At 40.6% G+C, this 17,884-nt stretch overlaps 1 protein-coding gene across 3 annotated transcripts in view; it reads left to right on the forward strand.

Moving 5' to 3' along the window:
• The window catches only part of PLD1 (phospholipase D1), a 283,505-nt gene that overhangs the window by 51,547 nt on the left and 214,074 nt on the right, over positions 1-17,884 (forward strand). Inside the window, exon 1 of one of the 3 annotated variants that reach the window (XM_070803857.1) lies at positions 3,539-3,643. The exons of the other annotated variants lie outside the window; for them this stretch is intronic. The gene's annotated coding sequence lies outside the window, so the exon portion shown is untranslated. Of the gene's footprint in view, positions 1-3,538; positions 3,644-17,884 lie in introns of those variants that run through there. 3 annotated transcript variants of the gene reach the window in all.

Consider the following 17,884-nt stretch of genomic DNA (forward strand, 5'->3'; position numbering starts at 1 on the left):
AAACCTGCGTCTTTTATGTCTCCTGCATTGGCAGGTGGATTGTTTACCACTGGACCACTTGGGTATCTCAAGGCTTCCCACCTGGGCTTCCCAGGTGGCACTAGTATTCATGGGGCTACAGTCCATGGGGTTGCAGAGTCAGACATGCCTGAACACAGCACATTTCACATTGGGAAATAGATGGGGAAACAGTGGAAACAGTGTCAGACTTTATTTTTCTGGGCTCCAAAATCACTACAGATGGTGACTGCAGCCATGAAATTAAAAGACGCTTACTCCTTGGAAGGAAAGTTATGACCAACCTAGATAGCATATTCAAAGGCAGAGACATTACTTTGCCAACAAAGGTCCATCTAGTCAAGGCTATGGTTTTTCCAGTGGTCATGTATGGATGTGAGAGTTGGACTGTGAAGAAGGCTGAGCACTGAAGAATTGATGCTTTTGAACTGTGGTGTTGGAGAAGAGAGTCCCTTGGACTGCAAGGAGATCCAACCAGTCCATTCTGAAGGAGATCAGCCCTGGGATTTCTTTGGAAGGAATGATGCTAAAGCTGAAACTTTGGCCACCTCATGCGAAGAGTTGACTCATTGGAAAAGACTCTGATGCTGGGAGGGATTGGGGGCAAGAGGAGAAGGGGACGACAGAGGATGAGATGGCTGGATGGCATCACTGACTCGATGGACGTGAGTCTGAGTGAACTCCGGGAGTTGGTGATGGACAGGGAGGCCCGGTGTGTTGCGATTCATGGGGTCGCAGAGAGTCGGACACGACTGAGTGACTGATCTGATCTGATCTGATTATAGGCATACCTAATGGCCTGCCTCAGGAAGATACCCTGCCCCTGCCCACCTGTGAAGGACTACGACGTTCTTAAATTCTTTGTCTGGCAAATGGCTCAGCATCTGGCACCCCTTGACTCCTGCTTACCAGGGTGGCCTAGAAATTCACATTTGAGTAGGCCAGAATTGCAGATAGGAGATGTTCCATTTTACACCACCCAAGAAATGACTGTAAGGAAATGAAACTAATATATCTCCCTGCCTGAAGCTTGCTATTCTAGGAGACATTTGCAAGGATTGAATAGTCTTTTTACTTTGTTTCCTCACCTCCCCCATCTCTGATCCATTAAAGAACCTGGCATCCAGGCCCCAGTGAGATGGCTATTTTGAGGCAGTAGCCTGTCACCTTCTCAGTCAGCCACCTCCTGAATAAAGTCCCTTCCTTGTCCCAACACCTCCTCTCAGATTTATTGGCCTGTAGTGTGGGGAGCAGAGTGAGCTTGGACTCGGTAACAACCCTACATTAGAAAACCCTCTTGGCTCTATCATAGAGCTCTATTTACTTCTTAGCCATCACTCTATTCCAAGCCACCATCATTTCCACCTGGTTTACTCCAGTATTCTAAGTAATCTGCTTTGTCTCACTCTATTCTTTATATAACTTGCTGCTGCTGCTGCTGCTGCTAAGTCGCTTCAGTCGTGTCTGACTCTCTGCGACCCCATAGACGGCAGCCCACCAGGCTCCCCCGTCCCTGGAATTCTCCAGGCAAGAACACTGGAGTGGGTTGCCATTTCCTTCTTCAATGCATGAAAGTGAAAAGTGAAAGGGAAGTCGCTCAGTCATGTCCGACTCTTAGCGACCCCCTGGACTGCAGCCCACCAGGCTCCCCCATCCCTGGGATTTTCCAGGCAAGAGTACTGGAGTGGGGTGCCATTGCCTTCTCCAATGCATGAAAGTAAAAAGTGAAAGTGAAGTCACTCAGTCATGTCCAACTCTTAGGGACCCCATGGACTGCAGCCTACCAGGCTCCTCTGTCCATGCGATTTTCCAGGCAAGAGTACTGGAGTGGGGTGCCATTGCCTTCTCCGTTACATAACTTGAGTCACCTTTAAAAATGTTTAATCAGAGGAGCATTTCACTCCCATGATTAAAACCTTCTAGAACCTTTCTCTTATATTTAGGGGGAAGAAAACTTCTGCAATGGTTTAAAAAGCCTTAGATGATCAGACTTCTCTGTTCACGCTCTGACTTCATTCTGTTGCTCTTTCTTTCACAATACTCTTGACTTCATTGGCTTTTTTGTTGTTCTTGCACATTCTAAGCTTTTGGCCTCAGGGCCTTTGTGATTTCTGTTTCTCCTGCCTGTAACCTTTTCCCTAGATAATTATAAATCTTGTTACTTTATTTCATTCTGGTCTCTGCTTAAGTGTCATCTCCCCAGAGAGGCCTTTTTTGGCCACCCTATGTAAGGAGAGTGTCCCCTCACCCCATGCTCTCCACTTGTTTACTCTGCTTTGGTTTTCTTCTTAGCACTTAGCATTATCTGCTTTGATATGTGTTTTATTTGTTAATTGTCTATTTCCTAGTAGAATACATAAAAACTCCCTGAGGTCAAGGACTTTCTGCTTTGAAGGGTTAATACTGTTAACAATGCTTGTCACATAGTAAGTGCTCTATAAATTTATGTTGAAAGAATGACTGTGGGCAAGTTAACCTTGCTGGCCTCATTTTCTTCATCTGAGAAATGGGGAAAATAATGGTATTTACCTCATACAGCAAATGTGAATGCCAAATAAGATATTGAGTGTAATAAGACATTGTGGCAATAGTGTTGGCTGATGAGATTATGATTGCTATTCAATAATGTAAATGATCTAGGACTTTCCTGGTGGTGCAGTGGATAGTAATCCACTTGCCAATGCAGGGGACACGGGTTGACCCCTGGTCCAGGAAGATTCCACATGCTGTGGAGTGACATGTCCCACAACTACTGAGCCTGCGAGCCGAAACTACTGAGCCCATGAGCTGAAACTACTGAAAACTGAGCCCCTGGAGCCTGTGCTCTGCAACTAGAGAAGCTGCTGCAATGGGAAGCCTACATACCGCACCTGGAGACAGCCCTCGCAAAGCAACAAAGACCCAGTGCAGCCAAAAATAAGCAAAATATATACATGATTGAAATCTCTTATGATTAATCAACAGATACTTATGCTAAGTAAGGTGGACTTTGCCTGCTGTATACTTTTTACAGTGGTTGATTTCAGAAATATAACTTACAATCCAGTTATTGGTAACTTAGTTGGAGGGAATAGATATAAGTACATGAAAAGTCAAATGCCAAGTGAAAGTCGCTCAGTCATGTCCAATTCTTTGTGACCCCGTGGACTTCACAGTCCATGGAATTCTCCAGGCCAGAATATTGGAGTGGGTAGCTTTTCCCTTCTCCAGGGGATCTTCCCAACCCAAGGATAGAACTCAGGTCTCCCACATTACAGGCAGATTCTTTACCAGCTGAGCCACCAGGGAAACCCAAGAATACTGGAGTGGGTAGCCTATCACTTCTCAGTGGATCTTCCCGACCCAGGCAGATTCTTTACCAACTGAGCTATGAGGAAAGCCCTAAATGCCATCGAATATTTAAATAACCAATCAAGACAACAGAACAGATGTTATCATGCTTAATTAGTTGTCTAATACATTTGCTGATGATGTTCTAGGTCTAAGAAATAAAAGCTTTTTTTTTTTTTTTTTTAACTAGAGTCGTCTGAGGAGGCTTCGTGGAGCATGTGGATTTGGGCTGCCTCTTGAAATGCTGGGGAGGATTTTAATCCTTTATTGGCCATGAGGTGCATGGGCATCAAAGGTGGGGCAGTGACATAAACCCTAAGGACTAGGGGAGGTAAAGAATGTAATAAATCGGTTTGGCAGGAGGGAGAGGTCTTGTGAGGAAGCAGTTTGAGAGCAGCACAAAGAAAACAAGGTAGGAATGAAAGCAAATGATTCAGGCGACAGGAACTGCCCGTCCTTACTTGGGTTGGACAAGCAAGGAAGGAAGCACTTCTGCATGGTTAGGAAAGAAGGTAACGCATCACAGGCTTGCCTTCGCCAGGTTCACTCCCTTCTCCCCCCACAGTACAAGTGCCCTAGGTGGTTACTCTCTGATGCCCAGACAGTGGGTTGGCTTGCGAAGTCCCTGTGTCCATGTATCCAAGGAGAGGAGCCACAGGAGGACACTGCCCTTCTGTAACCAGAGCCTGTAAGATAACTTTAAACTCTCTCTCTTTTTTTTTTTTATCCACAAGAATTCTCACTCAAGTGGCTAGGACTCAAAGGCAAGGGACAGTTTTCACTATGATTTCTTATTTAAAAGAGTAGAAAAACTACATACAAAAACTTAGCATTGGATTTGGGTTCCCTGCATCATTGGGAAAGGGTGGGAGGTGGGAGGGAGGTTCCAGGGGGAGGGAACATTGGTGTATCTATGGCTGATTCATGTTTATGTATGGCAGAAACCCACACAATATTGTAACTATCATCCAATTTAAAATAAAATTTTTTAAAAGACTAGAGAAACTTAGAAATTAAAGGCCAACCAATAAACATAATAATTTACATTTTAATATGCATATTAAGAAATACTCATTTTTTTCACTCCTCAATAGTGGATGAAAGTGGTAAAAGAGCATGTTAAGCACTTCTTCTCTTTTAGAAGAGTATAAAGAGGTAGACTAAGGAACAAATAAAAATATTCATATATTTGTTCAAAAAAAAAGAAATACTCAGGGTTTTTTCTGAACAACATGAAAGAGAAGTATATGTCACCCTAAAATATGCTACTTAGGCATATTGATTATTTTGAATTAAAGTTATTTAAGCAACAGCTGATACAAGAATACTCTGATCCTCCTTTGTCTCCCTGAGACCAGGAACTAAATCTCCCAGGTGGAAGGGATCTTCCCTGTACCAGGAGGTTTGAAGGCATCCTTATTGCCAGAGACAGGGAATTCAGGGCCAAGAGGGTTGTATAAACAAACTTTGTTACTACACTGATTTGCTGGGCCAAGCCCAAACCCCTGTATTTTGTCATTTCTTCACAAATGTATTGTTTCTTTTGTCTAAAAGGTATAAAAGCTACCTTCTTTGGTTACTTCTTTGCATCCCACATTTTTACCAGCTCTCATATATACAAAATTAATTTTTCTCTTGTTAATCTGTCTGTATCAATTTAATTATTAGACCAGCCAAAGAACTTAGAAGGGAAAAATTTTCCTCCCCTACAAGCATATTTGGTCAGCCATGTATAGCCACCTTCTCATTATCATGTGAAAGGAAACACCTTATATGAGAAGAGGCCAGAGTGACCTGTGAACTGATCAGATTGTTTTTTTAAAAAGGATAGGTTATCTAACCAACTATGAGATAAAATTTGCTTTAATAATATAATTTTATATAGATTTGCATCTAAAAGAATGTGTGTCCATTAAGTTTTTTTGTTATCAGCAAGTTAATAAATGTAACCTTTTGGAGCATTAGAACAGATTTCAGAGCAATCTGTAGTAATTAAGAAAATGATCCTGTAAAAATAAGAGAATCAAAATAAAACAAAAAAAGATGCAAAACAGATATGAGCCATGACAGATGTGGCAGAATAGGGAATGGACATGAAGACAATAAGACACATTGTTGTTAACACAGCCCTGACAACACGTGTCCCAGATTAAATAATGAATGCCGTTGGTGGGCACAGCCAGGAGAGAACAGAGAGCACATTGTTTCAGCCTGTCTATCTATTTTCAGACTAATTGCTTAAGTATAGGCTTCTGTTCTGGTTACAGCCAGAGGAAAATCAAACAGTTGAAATACTGTAAGTCCTGTAATTCACCCCCATCACAAATCAAAATTAAATAAGAGTTAAGAGCAAAGCATCCAAGTAAATTGTTAGGCCTGCCTGCAAATGAAAGCCTGAAGAGAAGCAGGATATACTTGTGCACTCTTTCATCCTCTCCTGATCAGGTTCTAGCTAATGTGATATGAGGGCTTGCCATCGCTTCTTCTGCGCTCAGGACTACAGCTTCAGCTCTGTAGGGTGGGGGAGCAGATCCCAGTTTCCATGCCTGGGACTGGCCCAAGGAGTGGTGTCTTCTTGGGCAGCGGCTTCTCTGAGGTTTCAGGCAGGTTGGTATCACCTGCCTTTTCCTACTTCCTACTGGGTCTTTGTGATGAGCTAGTGAGCTGTATGGAGAAGGCGATGGCACCCCACTCCAGTACTCTTGCCTGGAAAATCCCATGGGCGGAGGAGCCTGGTAGGCTTCAGTCCATGGGGTCGCTAAGAGTCGGACATGACTGAGCAACTTCACTTTCACTTTTTACTTTCATGCATTGGAGAAGGAAATGGCAACCCACTCCAGTGTTCTTGCCTGGAGATTCCCAGGGACGGGGGAGCCTGGTGGGCTGCCGTCAATGGGGTCACACAGAGTCGGACACGACTGAAGTGACTTAGCAGCAGCAGCAGCAGTGAGCTGTAACCTATGAAAGTACTTTGTTGACACAAATGAAGGGATTCTGTTTTTATTATTTTAGAGTGTAGAGTTGGTGGAGGAAAGAACACAAATCAATATCCTGGATTTGAATCCTGGTCATCTCATACTCTGTCTCCCCTTTTCTGAATTCCTTAAGTGTCTTCTTGTGTTACCCGCCCCCCATCCTTTGCATCAGATGTTCTTTGCTTTTTTATTTTTTTTTTTTTTATTTTTTTTTTTTTTTAATTTTATTTTATTTTTAAACTCCACATAATCGTATCAGTTCTGCCAAACATCAAAACGAATCCACCACAGGTATACATGTGTTCCCCATCCTGAACCCTCCTCCCTCCTCCCTCCCCATACCATCCCTCTGGGTCGTCCCAGTGCACTAGCCCCAAGCATCCAGTATCGTGCATCGAACCTGGACTGGCAACTCGTTTCTTACATGATATTTTACATGTTACAATGTCATTCTCCCAAATCTTCCCACCCTCTCCCTCTCCCACAGAGTCCATAAGACTGTTCTATACATCAGTGTCTCTTTTGCTGTCTCGTACACAGGGTTATTGTTACCATCTTTCTAAATTCCATATATATGCGTTAGAATACTGTATTTATGTTTTTCCTTCTGGCTTACTTCACTCTGTATAATAGGCTCCAGTTTCATCCACCTCATTAGAACTGATTCAAATGTATTCTTTTTAATGGCTGAGTAATACTCCATTGTGTATATGTACCACTGCTTTCTTATCCATTCATCTGCTGATGGACATCTAGGTTGCTTCCATGTCTTGGCTATTATAAACAGTGCTGCGATGAACATTGGGGTACACGTGTCTCTTTCCCTTCTGGTTTCCTCAGTGTGTATGCCCAGCAGTGGGGTTGCTGGATCATAAGGCAGTTCTATTTCCAGTTTTTTAAGGAATCTCCACACTGTTCTCCATAGTGGCTGTACTAGTTTGCATTCCCACCAACAGTGTAAGAGGGTTCCCTTTTCTCCACACCCTCTCCAGCATTTATTATTTGTAGACTTTTGGATCGCAGCCATTCTGACTGGTGTGAAATGGTACCTCATAGTGGTTTTGATTTGCATTTCTCTGATAATGAGTGATGTTGAGCATCTTTTCATGTGTTTGTTAGCCATCTGTATGTCTTTTTTGGAGAAATGTCTATTTAGTTCTTTGGCCCATTTTTTGATTGGGTCGTTTATTTTTCTGGAGTTGAGCTGTAGGAGTTGCTTGTATATTTTTGAGATTAGTTGTTTGTCGGTTGCTTCATTTGCTATTATTTTCTCCCATTCTGAAGGCTGTCTTTTCACCTTGCTAATAGTTTCCTTTGATGTGCAGAAGCTTTTAAGGTTAATTAGGTCCCATTTGTTTATTTTTGTTTTTATTTCCAATATTCTGGGAGGTGGGTCATAGAGGATCCTGCTGTGATGTATGTCGGAGAGTGTTTTGCCTATGTTCTCCTCTAGGAGTTTTATAGTTTCTGGTCTTACGTTTAGATCTTTAATCCATTTTGAGTTTATTTTTGTGTATGGTGTTAGAAAGTGGTCCAGTTTCATTCTTTTACAAGTGGTTGACCAGATTTCCCAGCACCACTTGTTAAAGAGATTGTCTTTAATCCATTGTATATTCTTGCCTCCTTTGTCGAAGATAAGGTGTCCATATGTGCGTGGATTTATCTCTGGGCTTTCTATTTTATTCCATTGATCAATATTTCTGTCTTTGTGCCAGTACCATACTGTCTTGATAACTGTGGCTTTGTAGTAGAGCCTGAAGTCAGGTAGGTTGATTCCTCCAGTTCCATTCTTCTTTCTCAAGATCGCTTTGGCTATTCGAGGTTTTTTGTATTTCCATACAAATTGTGAAATTATTTGTTCTAGCTCTGTGAAGAATACTGTTGGTAGCTTGATAGGGATTGCGTTGAATCTATAAATTGCTTTGGGTAGTATACTCATTTTCACTATATTGATTCTTCCAATCCATGAACATGGTATATTTCTCCATCTATTAGTGTCCTCTTTGATTTCTTTCACCAGTGTTTTATAGTTTTCTATATATAGGTCTTTAGTTTCTTTAGGTAGATATATTCCTAAGTATTTTATTCTTTCTGTTGCAATGGTGAATGGAATTGTTTCCTTAATTTCTCTTTCTGTTTTCTCATTATTAGTGTATAGGAATGCAAGGGATTTCTGTGTGTTGATTTTATATCCTGCAACTTTACTGTAGTCATTGATTATTTCTAGTAATTTTCTGGTGGACTCTTTAGGGTTTTCTATGTAGAGGATCATGTCATCTGCAAATAGTGAGAGTTTTACTTCTTCTTTTCCAATTTGGATTCCTTTTATTTCTTTTTCTGCTCTGATTGCTGTGGCCAAAACTTCCAAAACTATGTTGAATAGTAATGGTGAAAGTGGGCACCCTTGTCTTGTTCCTGACTTTAGAGGAAATGCTTTCAATTTTTCACCATTGAGGATAATGTTTGCAGTGGGTTTGTCATATATAGCTTTTATTATGTTGAGGTATGTTCCTTCTATTCCTGCTTTCTGGAGAGTTTTTATCATAAATGGATGTTGAATTTTGTCAAAGGCTTTCTCTGCATCTATTGAGATAATCATATGGTTTTTATTTTTCAATTTGTTAATGTGGTGTATTACATTGATTGATTTGCGGATATTGAAGAATCCTTGCATCCCTGGGATAAAGCCCACTTGATCATGGTGTATGATCTTTTTAATGTGTTGTTGGATTCTGATTGCTAGAATTTTGTTAAGGATTTTTGCATCTATGTTCATCAGTGATATTGGCCTGTAGTTTTCTTTTTTTGTGGGATCTTTGTCAGGTTTTGGTATTAGGGTGATGGTGGCCTCATAGAATGAGTTTGGAAGTTTACCTTCCTCTGCAATTTTCTGGAAGAGTTTGAGCAGGATAGGTGTTAGCTCTTCTCTAAATTTTTGGTAGAATTCAGCTGTGAAGCCGTCTGGACCGGGGCTTTTGTTTGCTGGAAGATTTTTGATTACAGTTTCAATTTCCATGCTTGTGATGGGTCTGTTAAGATTTTCTATTTCTTCCTGGTCCAGTTTTGGAAAGTTGTACTTTTCTAAGAATTTGTCCATTTCTTCCACGTTGTCCATTTTATTGGCATATAATTGTTGATAGTACTCTCTTATGATCCTTTGTATTTCTGTGTTGTCTGTTGTGATCTCTCCATTTTCGTTTCTAATTTTGTTGATTTGATTTTTCTCCCTTTGTTTCTTGATGAGTCTGGCTAATGGTTTGTCAATTTTATTTATCCTTTCAAAGAACCAGCTTTTGGTTTTGTTGATTTTTGCTATGGTCTCTTTTGTTTCTTTTGCATTTATTTCTGCTCTAATTTTTAAGATTTCTTTCCTTCTACTAACCCTGGGGTTCTTCATTTCTTCCTTTTCTAGTTGCTTTAGGTGTAGAGTTAGGTTATTTATTTGACTTTTTTCTTGTTTCTTGAGGTGTGCCTGTATTGCTATGAACTTTCCCCTTAGGACTGCTTTTACCGTGTCCCACAGGTTTTGGGTTGTTGTGTTTTCATTTTCATTCGTTTCTATGCAAATTTTGATTTCTTTTTTGATTTCTTCTGTGATTTGTTGGTTATTCAGCAGCGTGTTGTTCAGCCTCCATATGTTGGAATTTTTAATAGTTTTTCTCCTGTAATTGAGATCTAATCTTACTGCATTGTGGTCAGAAAAAATGCTTGGAATGATTTCTATTTTTTTGAATTTACCAAGGCTAGCTTTATGGCCCAGGATGTGATCTATCCTGGAGAAGGTTCCATGTGCGCTTGAGAAAAAGGTGAAATTCATTGTTTTGGGATGAAATGACCTATAGATATCAATTAGGTCTAACTGGTCTATTGTATCGTTTAAAGTTTGTGTTTCCTTGTTAATTTTCTGTTTAGTTGATCTATCCATAGGTGTAAGTGGGGTATTAAAGTCTCCCACTATTATTGTGTTATTGTTAATTTCTCCTTTCATACTTGTTAGCATTTGTCTTACGTACTGTGGTGCTCCCGTGTTGGGTGCATATATATTTATAATTGTTATATCTTCTTCTTGGATTGATCCTTTGATCATTATGTAGTGACCTTCTTTGTCTCTTTTCACAGCCTTTGTTTTAAAGTCTATTTTATCTGATATGAGTATTGCTACTCCTGCTTTCTTTTGGTCCCTATTTGCATGGAAAATCTTTTTCCAGCCCTTCACTTTCAGTCTGTATGTGTCCCCTGTTTTGAGGTGGGTCTCTTGTAGACAACATATGTAGGGGTCTTGTTTTTGTATCCATTCAGCCAGTCTTTGTCTTTTGGTTGGGGCATTCAACCCATTTACGTTTAAGGTAATTACTGATAAGTATGTTCCCGTTGCCATTTACTTTATTGTTTTGGGTTCGAGTTTATACACCGTTTTTGTGTTTCCTGTCTAGAGAATATCCTTTAGTATTTGTTGGAGAGCTGGTTTGGTGGTGCAGAATTCTCTCAGCTTTTGCTTGTCTGAAAAGCTTTTGATTTCTCCTTCATACTTGAATGAGATCCTTGCTGGGTACAATAATCTGGGCTGTAGGTTATTTTCTTTCATCATTTTAAGTATGTCTTGCCATTCCCTCCTGGCTTGAAGAGTTTCTATTGAAAGATCAGCTGTTATCCTTATGGGAATTCCCTTGTGTGTTATTTGTTGTTTTTCCCTTGCTGCTTTTAATATTTGTTCTTTGTGTTTGATCTTTGTTAATTTGATTAATATGTGTCTTGGGGTGTTTCTCCTTGGGTTTATCCTGTTTGGTACTCTCTGGGTTTCTTGGACTTGGGTGATTATTTCCTTCCCCATTTTAGGGAAGTTTTCCACTATTATCTCCTCAAGTATTTTCTCATGGTCTTTCTTTTTGTCTTCTTCTTCTGGAACCCCTATGATTCGAATGTTGTAGCGTTTAATATTGTCCTGGAGGTCTCTGAGATTGTCCTCATTTCTTTTAATTCGTTTTTCTTTTATCCTCTCTGATTCATTTATTTCTACCATTCTATCTTCTAATTCACTAATCCTGTCTTCTGCCTCTGTTATTCTACTATTTGTTGCCTCCAGAGTGTTTTTAATTTCACTTATTGCATTATTCATTATATATTGACTCTTTTTTATTTCTTCTAGGTCCTTGTTAAACCTTTCTTGCATCTTCTCAATCCTTGTCTCCAGGCTATTTATCTGTGATTCCATTTTAGTTTCAAGATTTTGGATCAATTTCACTATCATTATTCGGAATTCTTTATCAGGTAGATTCCCTATCTCTTCCTCTTTTGTTTGGTTTGGTGGGCATTTATCCTGTTCCTTTATCTGCTGAGTATTCTTCTGTCTCTTCATCTTGTTTAAATTGCTGAGTTTGGGGTGTCCTTTCTGTATTCTGGCAGTTTGTGGAGTTCTCTTTATTGTGGTGTTTCCTCACTGTGTGTGGGTTTGTACAGGTGGCTTGTCAAGGTTTCCTGGTTAGGGAAGCTTGTGTCGGTGTTCTGGTGGGTGGAGCTGTATTTCTTCTCTCTGGAGTGCAATGAAATGTCCAGTAATGAGTTATGAGATGTCTATAGTTTTGGGGTGACTTTGGGCAGCCTGTATCTTGAAGCTCAGGGCTGTGTTCCTTTGTTGCTGGAGAATTTGCTTGGTATGTCTTGCCCTGGAACTTATTGGCCCTTGTGTGGTGCTTGGTTTCAGTGTCGGTATGGAGGCATTTGATGAGCTCCTGTGAATGAATGTTCCTTGGATTCAGGAGTTCCCTGGAGTCAGGGTTTGGACTTAAGTCTCCTGCTTCCGATTATCAGTCTTATTTTTACAGTAGTTTCAAAACTTCTCCTTCTATACAGCACCATTGATAAAACATCTACATTAAAGATGATAAGTTTCTCTACAGTGGGGGTCACTCAGAGAGGTTCACAGGGTTACATGGAGAAGAGAAGAGGGAGGAGGGAGTTAGAGGTGACCCAAATGAGATGAGGTGAATCAATAGTGGAGAGAATGGGCTAGCCAGTAGTCACTTCCTTATGTGCACTCCACAACTGGACCACTCAGAGATGTTCACGGGGTTATACAGAGAAGAGAAGAAGGAGGAAAGTAACAGAGGTGGCCAGAAGGATAAAAGGGGGGAATGAAAAGGAGGGAGACAGATCCAGCCAGTAATCAGTTCCCTAAGTGTTCTCCACCGTCTGGAACACACAGAAATTCACAGAGTTGAGTAGAGTAGAGAGGGGTTAGGGAGGAGACACAGGCGACCTGGTGGAGAAAAAGGAGGGTCCAAAGGGAGAGAGAGCAGTCAAGCCAGTAATCTCACTCCCTAGTGAAAAATGGGTCCTGAAGATTGGGTCCTTAAAGGTACAAAATTGGTAACAAATACATAAAAGCAAAAATTAAAAATCTAGAGTAGAGTTTGGAATTTCAAAAATACGATGTTAAAGAAAAGAAGAAGGAAAAGAAAGAGAGAAAGAACGAACAAACGAAAACAAACAAGGTCGCGAAAATTATAAAGTACAGGTACAAAATTGATAACTAATACCAGAAAGCGAAAATTAAAAATCTAGAGTAGAGTTTGGAATTTCAAAAATACGATGTTAAAGAAAAGAAGAAGGAAAAGAAAGAGAGAAAAAACGAACAAACAAAAACAAACAAGGTCGCGAAAATTGTAAAGAAAGTACAGGTACAAAATTGATAACTAATACCAGAAAGCAAAAATTAAAAATCTAGAGAAGAGTTTGGAATTTCAAAAATATAATGTTAAAAAAAAAAAAAAGAAGAAGAAAAATAAAGAGAGAAAACAAACAAACAAATATGAACAATGTCACAAAAATTATAAAGAAAATACAGGTACAAAATTGATATCAAATACCAAAAAGCATAAATTAAAAATCTAGAGTAAAGTTTGGAATTTCAGATATACAATGTTATATAAAAGAAGAAGAGAAAGAAACAGAGAAGAAGAAAAAAAAAAAGTCACAGAAATTATATATAAAAAAAAAAAACTATAGGTACAAAATTGATAACATATACCAAAAAGTGAAAATTAAAAATCTAGAGTAGAGTTTGGAATTTCAAAAATACAATGTTAAAGAAAAGAAGAAAAAAACAAAAACAAACAAACAAAAAAAACAAGGTCAAAAAATTATAAAATATATATATATGAAGTTTGCTGAAGAAGAAAAAAAATAGGGTCTTTTTTTTTTTTTTTTTTGCAAAGTAATAGGTTATAAAAGTGAAAATTAAAGGAACAATAGAGGACTTAAAAATTTTTTTTTTTAATTAAAAAAAAAAAAAGAAAGAATGATCGTAAAAATAATAAAACTATATCTAGGACTTTTTTGTTTTTTTTTTTTTTTTTTTGGGTGTTGTGGGTTCAGTTCATTTTTGGCTAGTTCCTTGGTCAGATTTATATTTCTCAAGATCTATAGGCCCCTTCCTATGTAGTCCGTAGTAACCACAGGGTTTTGATCTATTGCCTGTAGCTTCCAAGGCGTTTCCCTCTGTTATATCTTCTTCTGTTTGCTAGTCTCTTCAGTATCCGGTTTCCGCCCTGACTCAAAGGGCACGGTGGAGGACGCTTTTTTTTTTTTTTTTTTTTTTAGGCTTACTTGTTCAGTTGCGCTGTGGGGAGGGAGGGAGGGATGCTGCAAACATATAACACTGGCGTGGGCTCGCAATGCCTCAGCCACCCTGGGTCTGCCCCTGCTCACGGCGCGTGTAGCCTCCCTGTCCACACTGCTCGGACTCTAGGTTGTTCCGCCGGGAACAATCCGAGGCTGGCCCTGGGCTGCATGCACCTCCCAGGTCCAAGCCGCTCAGGTTCAGGCACTCGGGTAGTCCTCAGAGGCGCAGACTCAGTTGGGCCTGCGTTTTGTGCTCTTCCCAGGTCCGAGCGCCAATTTGCTCTTCCCAGGCGAGCGCCAATGCTGCGACTTATCGCCTCCCCGCCACTCGGTTATCTGGATGTAAAACCGGCGCACCTTCTCAGGCAGATGTTGACCGTCCAGACCCCCAAGAAGTTTTAGTTAGCAAAGAAGCCTGCTTACAATTTTATAGATAATGTCTCTCTGGGGCTGCGATTGCCCCCTTCCGGCTCTGGCTGCCTGTCACCGGAGGGGGAAGGTCTGCAGCCGGCTATCTCTGTTCAGTCCTTTGTTCCGTGCACGGGCCTGGCGGTCTTAGGTTAGGGCTGGCTTTTCGCGTGGTAGGTATCCCACAGTCTGGTTTGCTAGCCCAAATTATTTCGCTCAGATAGCGCTCAGGGTATTCAGGCCAGATTCTTACTCTCAGTGATGCAGCCCACGCCGCGCCTCCCTGCCCAGCCCCGGTTTGCTAATGGCGGATGCAGGCGTCTGCGCTGCTTCTCTCCTTTCGAAGAGTTGGGTTGCTTTTCTGGGTGCCTGATGTCCTCTGCCGGCATTCAGAAGTTGTTTTGTGGAATTTACTCGACGTTTAAATGCTCTTTTAATGAATTTGTGGGGGAGAAAGTGTTCTCCCCGTCCTACTCCTCCCCCATCTTGGCTCCTCCTGTTCTTTGCTTTTTTGAGAGTTTGCAAGGACCCCTTTGGCATTCTAGTGAAGCTAATGAATCCCTTTACAAAATAATGTTTAATGCATTAAATTAAATGCATACTTTTAAGTGAATAAAATTAGAGGTTCTAGGCCTTTCTGCAGTAAACATGTTTGCCATAAAGCAGTTTTACTGCACAATTAATTGGCCGTAAGGCAGTTTTGCCATAAAACAGAAAGTGGTTGACAATTGGTTTCAACTGTGTTATAGCAACTTGATAGAAAATACAGTGATAAGAAAACTTACTGAAGTGTGAAATAAGAGAGTGTAAAGCCAGGCTGAATACTGTGCTAGAAAACAATCAGATCAGATCAGTCGCGCAGTCGTGTCCGACTCTTTGAGACCCCATGAATCGCAGCACACCAGGCCTTCCTGTCCATCACCAACTCCCGGAGTTCACTCAGACTCACGTCCATTGAGTCAGTGATGCCATCCAGCCATGTCATCCTCTGTTGTCCCCTTCTCCTCTTGCCCCCAATCCCTCCCAGCATCAGGGTCTTTTCCAATGAATCAACTCTTCACTTGAGGTGGCCAAAGTACTGGAGTTTCAGCTTTAGCATCATTCCTTCCAAAGAAATCCCAGGGCTCATCTCCTTCAGAATGGATGGTTGGATCTCCTTGCAGTCCAAGGGACTCTCAAGAGTCTTCTCCAACACCACAGTTCAAAAGCATCAATTCTTCGGCGCTCAGAAAATGATAACAGTTTGCTAATCCTTTCATGGGCACAGCCATCTCTCTCTCGTCAGAACCAAAAGTTTACCAACCGATGGCAAATATAAAAGTGGAGGCTAGTAATACATGACACTGTTTGAGAATATTACATATCGATTCTTTAGCTCATTTAGATACATCTCCTCTTGTAATGTCACCTTTACCAGATTTATCACTCAGTATTAGAAGTTGAAGGCAAAGGGAGACTCAAACTCCTCCAATATCCCCAGAATAAATGGTTACATGATTCTTGGTAAGTTTTATGAAAATGGTGACATTTTTTGTTATTTGATAGTACAGAACATGATGTAGACAGAATTTTGGTATTTGGCACAGAATCTGGCTTAGGTGATTTGGTGAAATGAGGACTGTCATGTAATATTTAATGTAGTCCAGATATGCACTGCTTTATATATATGTTTGTATATGTTATATATATATATATAGAGAGAGAGAGAGAGAGAGCGCAGCATCTCTTGTCTGTTCATTCTACTTACAGGGAAATCTGAAGAGTCTTACAGCAGATTTTTTTTTTTTTAATACCATGGAGCTGTATGTCCAACATTAGACCCTGAATCATTAATGATTGACTTTGAGAAAGGAAGTATCATTGCTTTCACAATGTTTGAAGTAGTTTTAAGTTTTTGTTATTAGTTTTTCATGTTTCATTATATCCTTTTTAATGTCCCTATTTTAATTTATTTTCATTATTTTGTCTTTTATAGTAAAGCTGTCCTGCAGCCAATTAGTTGCAAGGCAAAAGTTCTTGCAGCAAAGATTCTTAAGAGAAAATATCAGACTGCATAGGGTTACGAAAGAAACCAATTAGACTGATATACAGTTATCAGTATACCAAAAAAGTAAGAACATAATATCCACCCTTTATTGATAGCCTCCAAAAACCACCTCCTTGTCTTGTCCATCCCACCCCTCCTTCTTCTGCCAGCCTACTCTTCCTTCTGTGTGCCCAGTTCTGTTGGTGGCATTAACAACCTCCACAGGGCTCAGGCCCCGAACCCAGCTTGAGCAAGTAAGTGAGCACTGCTGCTGCCCGGATTACTGCCCCAGTCTCCTTGATGATATCTGTGGAAGTGTAGACTTGTACATTTTAAAGCACTGATGTGTCATTTCCTTTACCTGGAATGTCTTCTAAATTTCCGCTTACCTTGCAGGGTCTAGTTCCTCCTTACTTCTCTTTCCAACACACACCTCTGGTCACATTATGGTTTACAATCTCTTGGTGATGCCTCTTTATCTCCATGATGTGACATCAGAGGACTCCTGCCTCTCTCACAGAGTTTTCTTCTGTTGGTCTCCCAGCCTCACCAGGCTGCCTGTGGTCCCTTTGGTGGCCTGCTTCCCACTTCCCCCTTTGTCTTGGCAGGCTGAGTGAGTGCCCTCTGCTTGGGGATCCCTCAGCTGCCTTATGGCCTCCAGGTCTCAGTTCTGTGGCTGCTTGGCTGGGATGCCTTTCCCAGCCAGCATTATCACAAGGACTGCCCACACAAAGTCCTTGTCCAACCGTCTCCTGCTCCCTTTCATTTGACCAGAGCCTGGCAGTTTCACAGTGGTACGCACCGAGGAGGACAGCATTATCATCTTACGTGATTAGCAGCACTGACTTTAGAGCCAGATGACCTGAGTTCTAATCCCAGTTCCACCACTCGCTCTTTGATCTTGGCAAGGTACTTACTCTTTAGAGGCCTCAGCTTTCTCATCTGTGAAACTGGCAAAATAATAGATTGGGGTGATTTAAATGAATTAATCTCTTGAAGCACTTTAGAACCATGCCTAGCGTATTGTGAGAGCTTAAATATTAGCTATTAGTTTTAGTTTCAGTAAGTTTTGTAATATTAGTCTTAGTTCCAGTAGCATGGCCTGGGCTTATTTAAAAGTCACATCCTATTATACTTTTATTTTTGCTGGAGTTTTATTAAAGACTGTCATGTAATTCAAAACCCAGTGTTTAACTGTTCTTCATCTCCGCTGAGGATATCAGAACATCGATTTTAACAGAAATAATTTATATTAGACAAAAGGAAATACTGTTTGAAAGAAAGATAGGAAGAATCCTGGGGATATAGCATCTTAACAGAATGATGGAGACACAGTCCCACCAGCAGTTAGCTCGCTGAGTTGGGATGTATCCAGGGTTTTTACATTTCAGAGATTATGCTGGTCTCACAGGAATTTTTCTTGCAGCCCTTTGGGTAAAGGAGAGATCAATGTTATTTATGAGAATATTTCTCGGGGAATGCAAATCATTATATATGCTTGCAAACC

The sequence above is a fragment of the Bos indicus genome, chromosome 1, assembly GCF_029378745.1.
Source record: "Bos indicus isolate NIAB-ARS_2022 breed Sahiwal x Tharparkar chromosome 1, NIAB-ARS_B.indTharparkar_mat_pri_1.0, whole genome shotgun sequence".
NCBI classification, from domain to species: domain Eukaryota; kingdom Metazoa; phylum Chordata; class Mammalia; order Artiodactyla; family Bovidae; genus Bos; species Bos indicus.